Source organism: Alexandromys fortis, unplaced genomic scaffold (assembly GCF_014885135.2).
Source record: "Alexandromys fortis isolate MF-2015 unplaced genomic scaffold, M_Fortis_MF-2015_v1.1 scaffold_60, whole genome shotgun sequence".
NCBI lineage: Eukaryota > Metazoa > Chordata > Mammalia > Rodentia > Cricetidae > Alexandromys > Alexandromys fortis.
In genome coordinates, this window is record NW_026067946.1 from 8,616,031 (window position 1) to 8,629,750 (window position 13,720).

The 13,720-nt window shown below is 44.5% G+C and overlaps 1 long non-coding RNA gene across 3 annotated transcripts in view; it reads left to right on the forward strand.

The window, feature by feature from the left end:
- Window positions 1-2,341: 2,341 nt before the first annotated feature.
- Window positions 2,342-13,720, forward strand: part of LOC126506040 (uncharacterized) — a 19,241-nt gene continuing 7,862 nt past the window's right edge. Inside the window, exons 1-2 of one of the 3 annotated variants that reach the window (XR_007593065.1) lie at window positions 2,342-2,404; window positions 4,908-5,125. This is a non-coding gene — a long non-coding RNA (uncharacterized lncRNA). Of the gene's footprint in view, window positions 5,126-13,720 lie in introns of all 3 variants that reach the window. The other 2 variants (XR_007593066.1, XR_007593064.1) reach the window with 2 other exon arrangements.

A 13,720-nucleotide genomic window follows, 5' to 3' on the forward strand; every position in this document is an offset into this window, starting at 1 on the left:
TCTCTCTGTGTGTGTGTGTGTGTGTGTGTGTGTGTTTTGAGGTAGGGTCTCAAGTAGCTCAAGCTAGCTTCAAGCTTTTCCTATAGCCAAGTAAGACCTTGAACTTCTGATCACCCCACCCCCACCTCCTAAGTGTCACCACACCTGGCTGCGAATACGCCTTTTAATTGTTATTGTTGGTGGTGGTTAATGGCATCATGGAACAAAGTGTTTACACAGAACCACCACCAATTACGGTGATTAGATGTTCTGGACTGGCTAGTGACTCAGCCAGATGAGAGAAAAGGACGGTGGCTTCAGTCGCTGCTGTGAGAACACTTCCACACTTGCACAGACACCTAGGCACCCTGAGAATTTCATACATCCTCGTTAGCTTTTCCCGGATCGCTACCCACTAGTTTTTGACATTTTAATATTTCTACTAAAAATTGCTGTATTTAATTCTTGCTTCAAAGAGTTCCTTTGAAGCGCTCGCATAGACAGCCTGTGGCTGTGACATTTCTTTTGAACGGTAGCTTACCCATTGCTCATCGTCAGTTATTTTCTTTTGTTATTGTGTGCGGTATGAATGTGGGCGTGCACAGGCTTCAGTGCGCTTGCGGCGGTCAGAGGACAGGTTTATGGAGCTGGTTCTCTCCTCCCACCCTTATGTGGTCTCTGAGGATCAAGCTCTGCTTTCAGGTTTGTGCCCTGAGCTGTCTCAATGGTCCCATGCTCTTCAGAATTTTTCAGTGTTTTTTTTTCTCTTTCCTTGTGCTATTTTGTATTTATTTCGTCTTCAATCTTGTATTATGTTTCTCCCATAGCACACTTGACTTTTCACTGCTGCTTTGAAAATGCTTAAGTAGCTGAATGCCCAAGTGTACAAATTTGTTTTCTTCTGAAAACATCTAAAACTGTCAATCTGAAAAGCCAGTGTCCAGACTTTACTAGCTTCAAAAGTCACGGTTTTAGGAACTGGATGTTTTCTTTTTAAATGGACAATAAACAATGCCTGAAGTGCGCTGCTTTATCGTGAGCTGCCGTCTGACCTTGGCTTCAGTTCGTTAATTACCAGCTACAGTTTTTATAGGCTCATCAGATGCTGGCACATTCCTTCCCTGGAGGACCACATGAAGATCTGTCGGATGAGTCGGCAGGACACATGCCTGTACCCTCTGCTGCTACATTCCCTTGTCTCAAGCCCAGTGGAGCCCGGCCTCTTTGGAGCAGACACGCGCATTCCCACACGCTACAGCTTTCCCTTGGAGACGTTCACCTTGAAGACCACAATTCATGCTCATCTTGATCAGATTCTATCTCAAGAAGAGAGGGATGTAAGCAACCCATGGAAATCCACTAGCCTGGCCATCTCTCCAACCCCCTACCTTACCAACAGTCCTACATTTATGAATATATTACGTATATAAAAGTATATGTTATACACCTATATGCAGATGCTAAATGCAGCTGGAGTAGAAAGCACCCACAAGGAATCGGTTAGAAGGGCAACAGTATTTCTCTGGGTGCTAGTGAGTGCCACTATAGTTCACGAACTCATCTTCCCCTGAACAAAAACTGTCATAGCAAGTGGCCTTGGACTCATACATGCTATTATGTGGACTTCCCTGAGAGGTCAGGACCCCACAAAGAAAGATTTCATAGGATTTGATCACAGGACCTTCTGAGTTCACTGCTCGCTCATACATGCTAATTACACAAGCCCGCCCAGGGCCAGCTGCACTCGTGGAGGGCTCTGAGCGTTTGCACGGTGAGTCAACAGATTAATGTCCTGAGGCTGGTGAAAACTCCAGCTCCAGCGGCTGCTTGGCAGGATGGCCTCTACGGCTGATGATCTCAAGCGTCTTGCCTGGGAAAACAAAAGGTATCAAGAAGGCATCAAAACTTTCCAAAAGTTACAGGGGCCACGAGAACTGCTATTGAACCTCATAGTAATTTACCTTGAAGAGTGAGGGTGAAATCAGTCTGATTTCTGAACTTGGCCTATGACTCAGCAAACTACCAGGGAACTAGATCAAAGAAACCTGGCTTCATTCTGCAGGTGGAAACAGGGGCTTCGTGCCAAGTACCCAGATGGGTCACAACTGCAGCAAAAGGGTTTATGTCAAGAGCTGGACTAGAGCCCAGTGTGGCTTTTCTAGGAAATGACTATTAGAGTCAGTGACTTCTTAGCATTGGACATAGAAACCAGTGACAAAGCCAAGCTCTGTCCAGTGTGGTGAAACAATATTTTCATACACCATGAAGATGTGTTGATCCTATTGGTTTAATAAAGAACTGACTGGCCAATAGCTAGGCAGGAAGAGGTTAGGCAAGAGACCCAGACTGAGAGAATGCTGGGAAGAAGAAAGGTGAAATTGCCAGACAGATGGAGACGGAGCAGCACGGACTTTACAAAGTCAAGGTAATCCATGTAAAAGTAGATATAAATATATGGGTTAATTGAAGTTGTAAGAGCTAGTTAGCAACAAGCCTAAGCTATTAGCCAAGGATTTATAATTAATAATAAGTGTTAGGAATTTTTCCTAATGTGCGCTCTCTGCCAATGCAAAAATCCCAATCAAGCAAATCACAACAAGCCAAATTTGAAAATATCCAAGTTTAATGGGATTCCTGCACTCTCGGGGGAACCAGGGAGGCCACAAATGCGACCACCAGGGGAGAGGAAAGAGACCACATGTTTCTACTTTGGGAACTCACAAAAAAACCCTGTGGGAGTGGTCCTGACCCTCCTAGAGGGAAGCCTGGCATGCTGGAATTTGGAGTCCAGACCAAAGCAACTCCCAGGTCAGGGAGGCTGGGACAGATGCTAGGGGCTGGGGACTATGCCCCCAACTTAACAATAAGTTTCTGCGTGGTTATTTGGGAGCTACTGGTGGGAAAAATATCCCGCCTACAGTCCAGAACATTGTTTTTAATAAGTTAAGACTTATTTATTTCCCATCCTTCCCACCTACCTCACTTCCTCTTCTCTCCACTTGAAGACCCTCTCCCTACATGTCTCCTTCCACTAGCTCTGAGGAGCAAAGAGAATTTTCCAGATTTCTAAAGGTTCTCTAAGAGTGACTGCTAAAATTCTCCATTTAAAAATATCTTTATTTTTATTATTTTTAATTATGTGTAGGTGTGTGTGTGTCTGTATGTGGGCGTGCATGCGAGTGCAATTGCCTGCAGAGACCAGTGGTGTCTGATCCTCCTGAGCTGGAGTTATGAATGATTGTGAGTCACCTGATATGGGCACTAGGCGCTGAACTCTGGTCCTGTGAAAATGTAACATATATGCCTAATGACTGAACCATCCCTCTAGCCCCTAGGGCTTCCATTTTTATGTCTACAGGACGTCATACATCAAGTGATGTATGACATGGAGGTTTTCCAACTATTGATTCTCAAGCTTCCACCCAACTTTATTCTATATGGTGCATAGTCTACAAAGTCATTTCTTGGGCTGTTTTTAAGGTAGCATTTCAACTACACTTGTAGAGAATTTTTTTTTATCCATTCTCTCTATCTATTCAATACCACTGAATTGGTTATCTGCCTTGGAAATTGAAAAACAGGAGATGGGAGTTGAAAATATTGATTCTTAGGCTTTAAAAATGGACAAATTTAGCAAAACCCTTGTTCTTCTAGAATTAGGCCTGGAAATAACCACACACTGCTCTCTCGGATAGCTTTTTCTGTATACTAAACTGCCTTCCAAAGCTTGTGGTGTAGAACGACAGCTATTTTTGTGGCAGACGACTGTGTGGATCAGCAATTAGGATGGGACAGCCTCAGCTGTGGGGCTGCTGGGTCGGGAACTGTGGTGCCTTCTGCCTGACTGGTGCGTGGTTACTCTTCATGGCCTGTGTGCTGTCCGGCAGATGACTTAGGCTCCTCCACGTCACGTCTGCATAGGGACTCTGGAGAAAGAGTCACTCCAAGGCCAAACCTGAAACTGGCATCGCACCAATCTGCACATTCTATTGAGCAATGCACGGGGTTCTTGATGGGAATCTATCTGAGTCAGATCCCCAAAGACGCAGAGATGGGAAGTCAGTTGTTTTTAAAATCTGCCACACGTCTAATGAAGAGCGGGTACCAACACATGACTATCACATATCCCTCACTTGAAACAATAGTACGTCGTCATGAAACAATAGTATGTCGTCATACCTTTTAGCATTGCTGCCACACGCACAGCAGACACTGAAATAACTTTCAGTTTAGCCCGCTGTCCTAGGTCTGTATAATAAATGGATATCTTCCTTAGACACGATAGTGTTCATGTGGCTGTAGTCTGTGCAGATCTGTATTGTAGACTATAGGTTCTCTGGGTAGACTGAAGTAGACATTACAAAGGACATTCATTAGGGTTCATCCCTGAGGTCGACTCCTGTGGAAGAGACAGAGGAGGAGCTGAGTGACCCTGCAAGTCCGTGGCCTCAGTGGACCCTGAGGGAGCTCTGAGGTATCAAAAGCTTGTCAGTGCAGTTAGAGATTGGGCAGTGTGACTAAGCCTTCATACCGAACCCTTTCATTAGCGTGCACTAGATGTAGGCCTCCTGTGGGGAGAACAAAACCTAGAGTCCAGAAGTACTCAGCTATAGATGGAGGTTTGGACAGCAGTGCCAAGGCCACAGGGCCTTCCTTCAAGAGCCATCAAACGCTAAAGGGGTTATGGGAAGATTCTGGTTACAAACAACTGACTGTCTGTAGGAAACGCTGCGTGACACAGAGTGCCATTTATTGACTCTGTTGCTTTCCTCAGAGGGTTTCAAATAGCTTTGTGAAGGGTTTGACTCATAGCCCTATTCCCTTCAGTTAGATCTGAAAAATCAGTAATGTGCTCACTGAGGAATTAATTCATTTCTCATGCAAATCTGCTTCCATGCTGTTTCTGGCTGTAGCGTTTCCTTCCACAGGAGAATACATTTCTGCCATTCTGGCCAACAATCCTCCTCATTGGTGCTGGGATCATTGGAATGTGCTGCCCTGCCTGGCTTTGAAAACATATCTTAACGTAGACTTCTGTTTGAAAAAGCGAAGATGGCAGAACACGGATCAATTCTCCAAGATCTGCATTGTAAACACAGTTGCAGCTGTTCCTGGGATTGCCCACGAACAGACGCTTGGCACAAAGGTGAGGAAATGCTTCCGTGAGAGAGGATCGCTTACGTGAGAGAGGGAAGTTCAGCACCTGAGCTCAGGAGTCAGGGCAGGGCAGTGAGGCGCCCAGGAGGTGTGGGCCTGTGCCAATCCTCCAGTGGCTGCCAGCAGCGACAGACTGACAGCGCTGACGACGTACACGGCGAAGGGGGCACAGTATCTAAACATAAGAACATTTAACATCGTTGATGAAATCTCAGCAGGTTCTGTAATAAAGTTGACCTTTGTCCACCCCAGAACAAGACTTCATTAGAGTTTGGTTTGTTCTTGCTGGCCCTCTGGTCACATAGTCTGCCCCAGTAAGGTAAATTGCTAAATGGGCTTACGTGTGTGCCTAACACTGCTACAAGGAAGGCTCTCTATTTGTGGTGGTTTTCTTTGTCAATGTACCCCTTGGTTTGGTAATTCTTACCTGGTTGTGTGATAAGGAATTGGTGCATTTTGATTAATCATGAGTTTTATTGAGACATGATCATCAGGTTACTGACTTTCAGGGAACTGGAACTCCGTGGACTGTATTGATAACCATGGTATTAGAACTAGTTTGCCCTTTGGTGGTTTAGAAGCTCTCTGAGATCTCCCATGACTTTTTTGCTTTTCACCTCAAAGTTTCAAGACTTGGGCAACTGTGCCTGGCACATGCCTGGGTGTTGTGTGTATGTGGTCTAGTGTCTGAGTCTGGACTTTGCTACTGTTTTCTGGGGAAAGAAAATGCCTAGATCTCTTGAGGTTTGCGTCTTCTCCTTCCTTGGACTCAAGTCATGGGGATTGCCCTTTGGGCTAACTTCAGATATATGCCATCCTCGAGACATGCAAAGACTGAGCTGTAGTAGAATTCCACAAGAGCAAGCATCTGCTAATCTCAGACCCTCTTACCATTTCTCTGGGCCTACAATAGAAGCCTTGGGCTGGACTGTGGTCTGCCCGCATTTCAGTCTGATTAGTCTGAAGTTTCTCCTGGACTTCTCAAGAGATGTGCCAAATGCTTTAACTGAGCAGTTCATGGCTGTATACAAGCACGACCCATGTGTTCTAATGTCCTTTGTATTCAAGTATTTTGTTGGTGTCTTATTCCTCTTTAAAAGTAGGTACCACACTACTTGGTGACAACTGACTTTGATACAGTGAAGAGTCTTCCACCTCACACAAGTAAATCCCAGTGTCCCACGTGCTCAGTTGGCCACCAGAATGTCAAATCAGCGTCTGTGTTATCCAGGCACCAAAGCTCTTCAGAGAATGTAGTCAGATTAGGGTAATGGGCATATCTATCGCCTCCCACATAGCTCAGTTCTCAGGGTAGAGTTCATGTTCAAATGTTTTACCTTCCTAAACAATTGCTAAATAAAGGTAACAAAATATCTTCTATGAGCAATCCTTAAATTCGTTTTTTTTGTTTGTTTGTTTGTTTGTTTTGATTTTTCGAGACAGGGTTTCTCTGTAGCTTTTGGTTCCTGTCCTGGAACTAGCTCTTGTAGACCAGGCTGGCCTCAAACTCACAGAGATCTGCCTGCCTCTGCCTCCTGAGTGCTGGGATTAAAGGCGTGCGCCACCACAGCCCGGCCCTTAAATTAGTTTTTTGAGGAAAGGAAAATACAACGATTTTCCAATTTGCTATCATTGTTTGACATTTCCAAAGGTTCCTATCAAAAGATTCATGTTGCAACTGAAAACCATGGGCTCTTGGAACAAAGGCCTCTCCTGCCCTGTACTGGATGAATCCATGGTGAACAATAATCAACCAAGCTGTCCCTCCAGGATCACAGACCCACGCTAGACACCAAAGCCCCTCACTTTCTTTCCTGACAGGCAGGATTAACTTCCTGGCTGCCAATTTACCTGAAGCCACAGCTTAAATGGTTTGCATGGATCATGTCGTTGTATTTTCCCAAACACCAACTGGGCTCTAATTCTTCTGTGCTACAGATACAGAGGAAAGATAAGCTTTCCCCAAGTTCCATAGCTAGTCAGTGGGCAAACCCGTGTGGCACAACCCTCAAACCTGAACTCTAAACACAGTGTTGTTCTGCTGCTCTGAAGAAGCACACTCTGTCTAGAAGGGTCATGTGTGGATGCGGTGCTTCTCTGGCACGTGCTAGTGATGTGTTTGAATATTGTAGGAGGAGAGAATTAGTGAAAACTTGGCTGCCAAGTTGGGCAGATCAACATTAAGCAACTATAAGGGTCACACCTATGCTACAGTCTCTAGAAAGGGCACCCTGTCTAGCTGTGCAGTGCATAACACACCCTGGCCTCTGCCCCACCCTGACAAACAGGAAGGATGATGGACTTTGTGTAAATGTTTCTTTAACATAAGAGAAATCACCTGCTAATGATCCCTATAAAGTTAGGAATGCAGATTACAGAAACAACACGGAGGAGAACAGATGTACATTTGGAAGGTTAGCCAATTGGCCTGGCAGTGGTGGCGGCACACACCTTTAATTCCAGCACTCAGTAGGCAAAGGCTGGCACATCTAAGTGAATTCAAGGCCAGCCTGGTCTACAGACTGAGTTCCAGGACAGTCAGAGCTACAAAGAGAAACCCTGTCTCCAAAAAAATAAAAAGTGGGAAAAAAACAAAAGAAAGAAAGGAAAGAAAAAGAAAGGTTGACAAATTCATTTTCACCTGTAAGCAACAATTCACCAGGCTGGACTTGATCACGTCACCGTGAGAGAGATGGAGTCAGAGCTCTAACCTGGCTTTCCATGTGCATTCCCGTTGTCCTCGGGTTTCGTGACCCACATCATAGCTTTAGCACAGTCAGGGTTTATGGGATTTAACACCTATTCAGAATGAACATTCCCACAGTTGCTTAGTGTCAATCCCACAGATAAACAGATCCCCAGGTCTTGTGCCTTCACCACTTTTTAATCCATGGAAATTTCTAAATTAGCACACATAGCAGATACTTACAGCTTTGTGATTTTGTTAGGGTATCCAGGTGAAATGGATTCCGAGAGCTTGAACTCGGTAAGTATAGGATGTACGCATTTGAAAGTCCCATATATATTGGCACACTGGCCTTTAAAAGGGCTGGATTAATTTATTCACTAACCAACAGCTCATGAGAATATCTTTAATTTTTGTGCCCTCACCAACTCTGGTTATTATGACCATTTTTGCATTTTTTGGTTGTTTTGTTTTTATTTGAAGAGTTGAAAAGAGTACTCTTGGGCTCAGTGAATAAAGGAACTTGCTGACAAGATGGGACGTCAAAGATTGATCTCCAGAAGCCACATGGTGGAAGGAAAGAACTGATTTTAGTAGCGTGTCCTTTGACCTCCACATGCATACACGCGCACGCACACACACTAAATAAATAAATAAATAAAGTGTAAAAAAGAAAGAACGAGAATAGTTTTATCCAGAATTCCAGCCAGAGATAATGACTAATGATTTTTATGTATTTGGATACTATCCAAGCATGAACGAAACACACATATTTTTAGCATAAAGAGCACATACAATACAAACTTTTTCCATCTTGGCAAAGTGGTGGCTCTCAAATTTTGGGAATGTTGCCGGTCTAGAAGGATGCCAGTGCTCTCCAGATACTATCTGTTTAGTTTTAATGCACACGTTTTATTATGGGTAACAAGTGATAACCCTTGCCACATCTTTTCCACTGAACTCTTTACGTCTTCTACGTATGTGCCAATTAGCTTTTCAGCGACTATCTCTTTTCAGTTGGTAAAACATATTTACTTAGTGATTAGATTTGCCTCGACCATCTGCTTTGATACTGCTAGTTTCTGTTTGTCATTTGTCTTTGGTCTTTCTTTGAAGTGTTTTTGAACACAAAGACTGCTTGTTTGCAACTCTTACACAGACAGATGTGCCAGCAGCTCCCAGCTCTACATCCTGTGGCTTCCTTAGAAAGGTCTGTATTCCAGGATTGAAATTAAAAATCACTTCATATTTTCTCTGAGCAGTTTTCATGGTTTTATTATTACAGTTAAATCCCAGACTCACCTGCTACTTGTTTTGAGATCAGGCATCTGTCTTTTTCCCTGTTACAAGTGTCAGCCTCTGATGTATTGAATGAGCATCATTACCATACCACCTAGTCATGATCTTTTAAAAAAAAATAACGGGATTTTCTGGAGGAAGATTCCACGGACCCACACAGACCATGCAGGTACACCGCTGTGGCCACCTCTCGGCCCCTATGGTGCCTTCTGTCTACTTCTGTAAACCCATGTGTTAAAATTCATTTCAGATGATTTAGATAATGCACTGAGCCTGGGAGAAGTGCTGGCCTCCGAGCCCCTTTCTCCTTGCGTCCACTCCCTACCTAGACACATGTGGTGGGGGCCCAGTGTCTGCAAGTACTAAAAACTCAAACGTCCCCATCATGGTTGTGCTGCTGAAGTCACGTCAGCAATCTGACCCCTAATGGACAGACCACCCAGAGAGACCCACGCAGAGGGACAGAGAGACGCAGTCTCGTTCCTGCACAAAGACAGTCACCAACACAGCCGCAGCAGGATTGCTCGACTTGGGGACCTTCGGTTGTCACAATAGTCATATTCAAACGTCTCCCCCTTTTTCCAATTAAAGCTTTCTAGCTAGCATTTCACTCAAGATCACACAAGAACAGGTTATATATGTGTTTGTTTGTTTTCCTACACCATGGCTGGCTCTAGCCACTCCTTCCTTTCTGTCTTTACCTGGAAATGTTTGTTGTTTTCCAGATGACCTTTGATTAATGCTTACTTTCTCACAGCCACATTTATCTATGAATTTATTTAATTCTTTTAATACAATGTATTTTGATTATACTCTTTCCCCTTTCCCAACTCCTTCTAGATCTTCCCCCACCACTCTACTTACCCCTCTTCATGGTTTTTTAATCTCTATCCCTCTCAGAAAAAAACATAGAAAAACAACAAAAAACAGCATAATTAAAATCCAAACAAAAATTCATGAGAATCAGTAAGATAAAAAAAAATACTAAAACAAAACAAAAATCACACACACACAAAACAAACAAACAAACAAACAAAGAAACCCACAAGAACTCCTGGACATGGTACCTGCCCTGAAGTGTAGTTGATAAACCCAGTGACACTCCCTTGGAAAAACTTATTTTCTCTTTTCTAACATGTATCTACTGTAAATAGCTTTTTGGTTAAGGCATGGGACTTTGTGTGTGTCCTTTTCTCAGGAATGGGATTCGAACGAGAACTTGGCAGGGGAACACATGACAGGGGCCACCTCAATGACACTGTGCTGCTCCCTGACTAGTGCGATGATGGTCTCCCGATTTCTAGGTGTGTTGGCACTATAGCCGTGTGGTTTATGGTAGGAAAGTAAGAAAAAGAAGAGATGGAGAAAAAAGAGGGAGAGGAAAAGGAAGAGGAGATAAAGGTGTGAGGGGAAGGATTGAAGGAAACGGAAGGAAGGATTTGGATTGAGTATGATCAAGATATATTATATACGTGTATGAAATGGACAAAAACAACAACAACAACAAAAACAAAAACCAAAAACCCTACCCCTTTATAAGTCCACCCTTAGTTTTGGCTTTCGTAGCACCATAAAATACACGTTTTCTTTTTTGACTTCTACACAGTGCTATCCTTTGGCCCCAGCCCTTCCTTGCACTTTCTCCACCCCTCATCTCCTAGCCACGCTAGGATTTGCTGAGAGCTAAGAGGAAGTGTTAGCCCTTGCAAATTCAGTGTCGCTCTATTTTAAAAGTCAGAACAGCTACAACTCTCTTAGAGCATTTTTCCCCCCTTGGGAAAAGCAAATCTAAATATCCTAAACATATCAGGCACTGGACAATAGCAGCTATCATTGCCCAGGGCTTCCTCTCTTGTTTTCCTTCTACGCTACACTCCAGCCCTGTGCCTGCAGAGGCTCATACGGGGACAGTTTGAAAGCCACAAGTGTGTGATGGTTGGGGTAAGCAGTGCTAGAGAGAATGCTGAGATCTTTTATCGTCCCAAGGCCCTAGGATAAAGCACTTAGTCACCTGGGAACAGTTTTGATATTTCTAGATGGGCTTATATAACAATTGGAAGGAAAACAATCAGGAAAAAAAAAATACCAAGTTAACTGACTTTGTCAGGGAAGTAAGTCCATTTCCCCAGTGTGGAGTCAGGTTGCAGCCTCTGCGAGGAACCTGATGTCCCCATACAGCTCTGAATTCAGGATGGACAGGCTTTTGAGAGTTATCTGAAATCCAGTAGATCACAGAGCCCAAGGCCCAGCCGGCTCCCAAGGAAGTCACTCAGCACCTGGTAGGTTTGACATTTGTCCCTCAAGGGTGATACTCAACTTTGAGGAGGTCTGGGGACCCCCTCAGCTATCATTGCTACCACCACCACCACCACCACCACCACCACCACCACCACCACCACCACCACCAGCAGCAGCCTGGACTTTTGTTTTCCTCATGGAACTGAAAAGGTTAAAAATTACTAACAGACAGCTATCTAGAGAGAAAAACAGGAGGAAACCAGGGTCTAGAGTCTTGCATGGAATCAGTCCCTTCTTCCTCTCCTTAAGAGCATTGGCTTCTACACTAGTCAGCAGGCAGAATAGGCCTGAGACAGGGAATCAACACTGCCTTCCGTAGAGTCTCCTATTCCCCAGTGCCTCTCATAGGTGAAGTGGCCCCTTAGGCCTTGAGTAAATGGAGAGCTACTGTCAGTGAGGGACCAAAGAAGGGCTCAGAGGAGAAGGGACGCCCCCAATCGGGGATGAAGAGGAAAGGTAAATCTTTAGAATTCTTAGGGACCAGCCTGTTTCTTTCCCAAACTAAAAGAACGAAGCTGTGGTTCAGGGGAAAGTCAGACCTCCAACCTCCAGAGAAAAGGTTAAGGAGGTGGCCCAAAGTCTTGAGCCTAATGTGTTCCTTCTGCTCCAGTCCCCTGCCTGCCCTCTTTCCCATCATCCCTCTGGGCTAAGGATCACATCAGGCCAGCTCTGATGAACGGGAAAGTGAAGGCTTTTGGAGAAAAAAAAAATGATGAGGCCATTGACCAGGAAAGAAATCTCAGAGATGACACCCAGATCCCAGAGACAAAATCTCCTGCTCCATCTAAAATGTTGAGGCTTCCCTTTCTTTACTTCAATACTTGGAGATCTTCCACTGTCCTGCATGATAATAGTTTTCTCCTTGAGACAAACCTCCTACACATCTCTCTCAGCCAGCCGTCACCCACTCAGCTGGAGGAGGCTATTTTGGTGACAAATTTGATTGCTAGAAACCCGCTCTCCTTTAGTGTGTGGAGTGAAGATGAAAAAAAAAAATGAAGCAAAGCATCCAGTCTCCTGCCGTGGTGGTAAGGGTAGAGAAATGACCTTAGGATATATCCAGTTGACAGGCATCTGTGATGAGGTCCGGGGAGAAGGAGAGGACAGACCTAACATGGTGTCCCCACTCATTTCCTCCTGTCTTCTAGAAATAACTGGTGGCCAACATATGAAAAGAAGATAAATAAATGGAGTTCCTCTTTAATGAGCCATAAACGTTGCCTTTGCCATCAGTCACCGCGTAGTCTCTGGAGAAGGCTTCAAGAAAACAAAGTAAAGGAGACAGCATTTAAAGGCCACTTTTCACTGACAAGGAAATGGTAGGGCTTCCAATACATGCCAGGAAATAGGCAATGTTATCCTAAACATAAGACAATGTAGCCTTAAGATTCGCTGTACACTCGTGGCATGGGTGAAGTAGAAATTATTCTGAGAATGAAGTGGGCAGACAGCTATTAATTACCACTGTTGTAGGAAACGCTGTGAGCCTAAGTGTTCTTCTCTCACTGACACTGCCCATTGTCTTGGAACCTTCAAAGCTATACCCAGGGGAAGTTCAGAATGAGCCAGAAAGTTATCTTTCAAAAGGTCTCCATCCCCAAACACTCCCACTGCCCTGAGATGATTGACACCAACTCCCCCACATTTCACTCAGCTAAGGCAAGGAAAAGGGGCTGACAGGGGTGAGGAAAGAATATCTGATTCAGCCACTAGCTATCTGGGATGCAACAGCCCAGGGATCACTAGTGATGAACACGTGAAACAGAGGTTGATGGAAAATTGTACAAACAAATGCAATCAAAACAGTTACCAGGTCTGGCTCTTATCATTGAACCACACCCTCCCTTGGGGACTCTAGGCTGGTGCCTGAACTCATCCAGGGACTCAACCCCTCCCAGATCAGAACAACCAGCTGTGGGGCTCTTGGTGTGGCACAGTGCTAGCTGTCAGGTGTTCTTGCCAAAACAAACGAACAAAAACTGTGCAGCAACTTTAGTTTAGTCAATCCCAAGGTCCAGTTTGCAGTTCATAGAAAACACACAGGCAAGGTACAAAGTTTAGTTCCTCCAGGAGGCAAACTGTCAAAACCAGATATTAGGACTTTAACAAGATGCTGGGCTTTGGATTTACAACACTGCATTAGGAAATTTTTTATGAAAGTGAAGATGAAAAAGAAAGAGGAGGAGGAGGAGGGAGAGGAAGAGGAGGAGGAGAAGAAGACAAAGAAGAAGAATTAGTAGTAGTAGAAGAAGAAGGAGGAGGAGGGGGAGGAGGAGGAGGAGGGGGAGGAGGAGGAGGAGG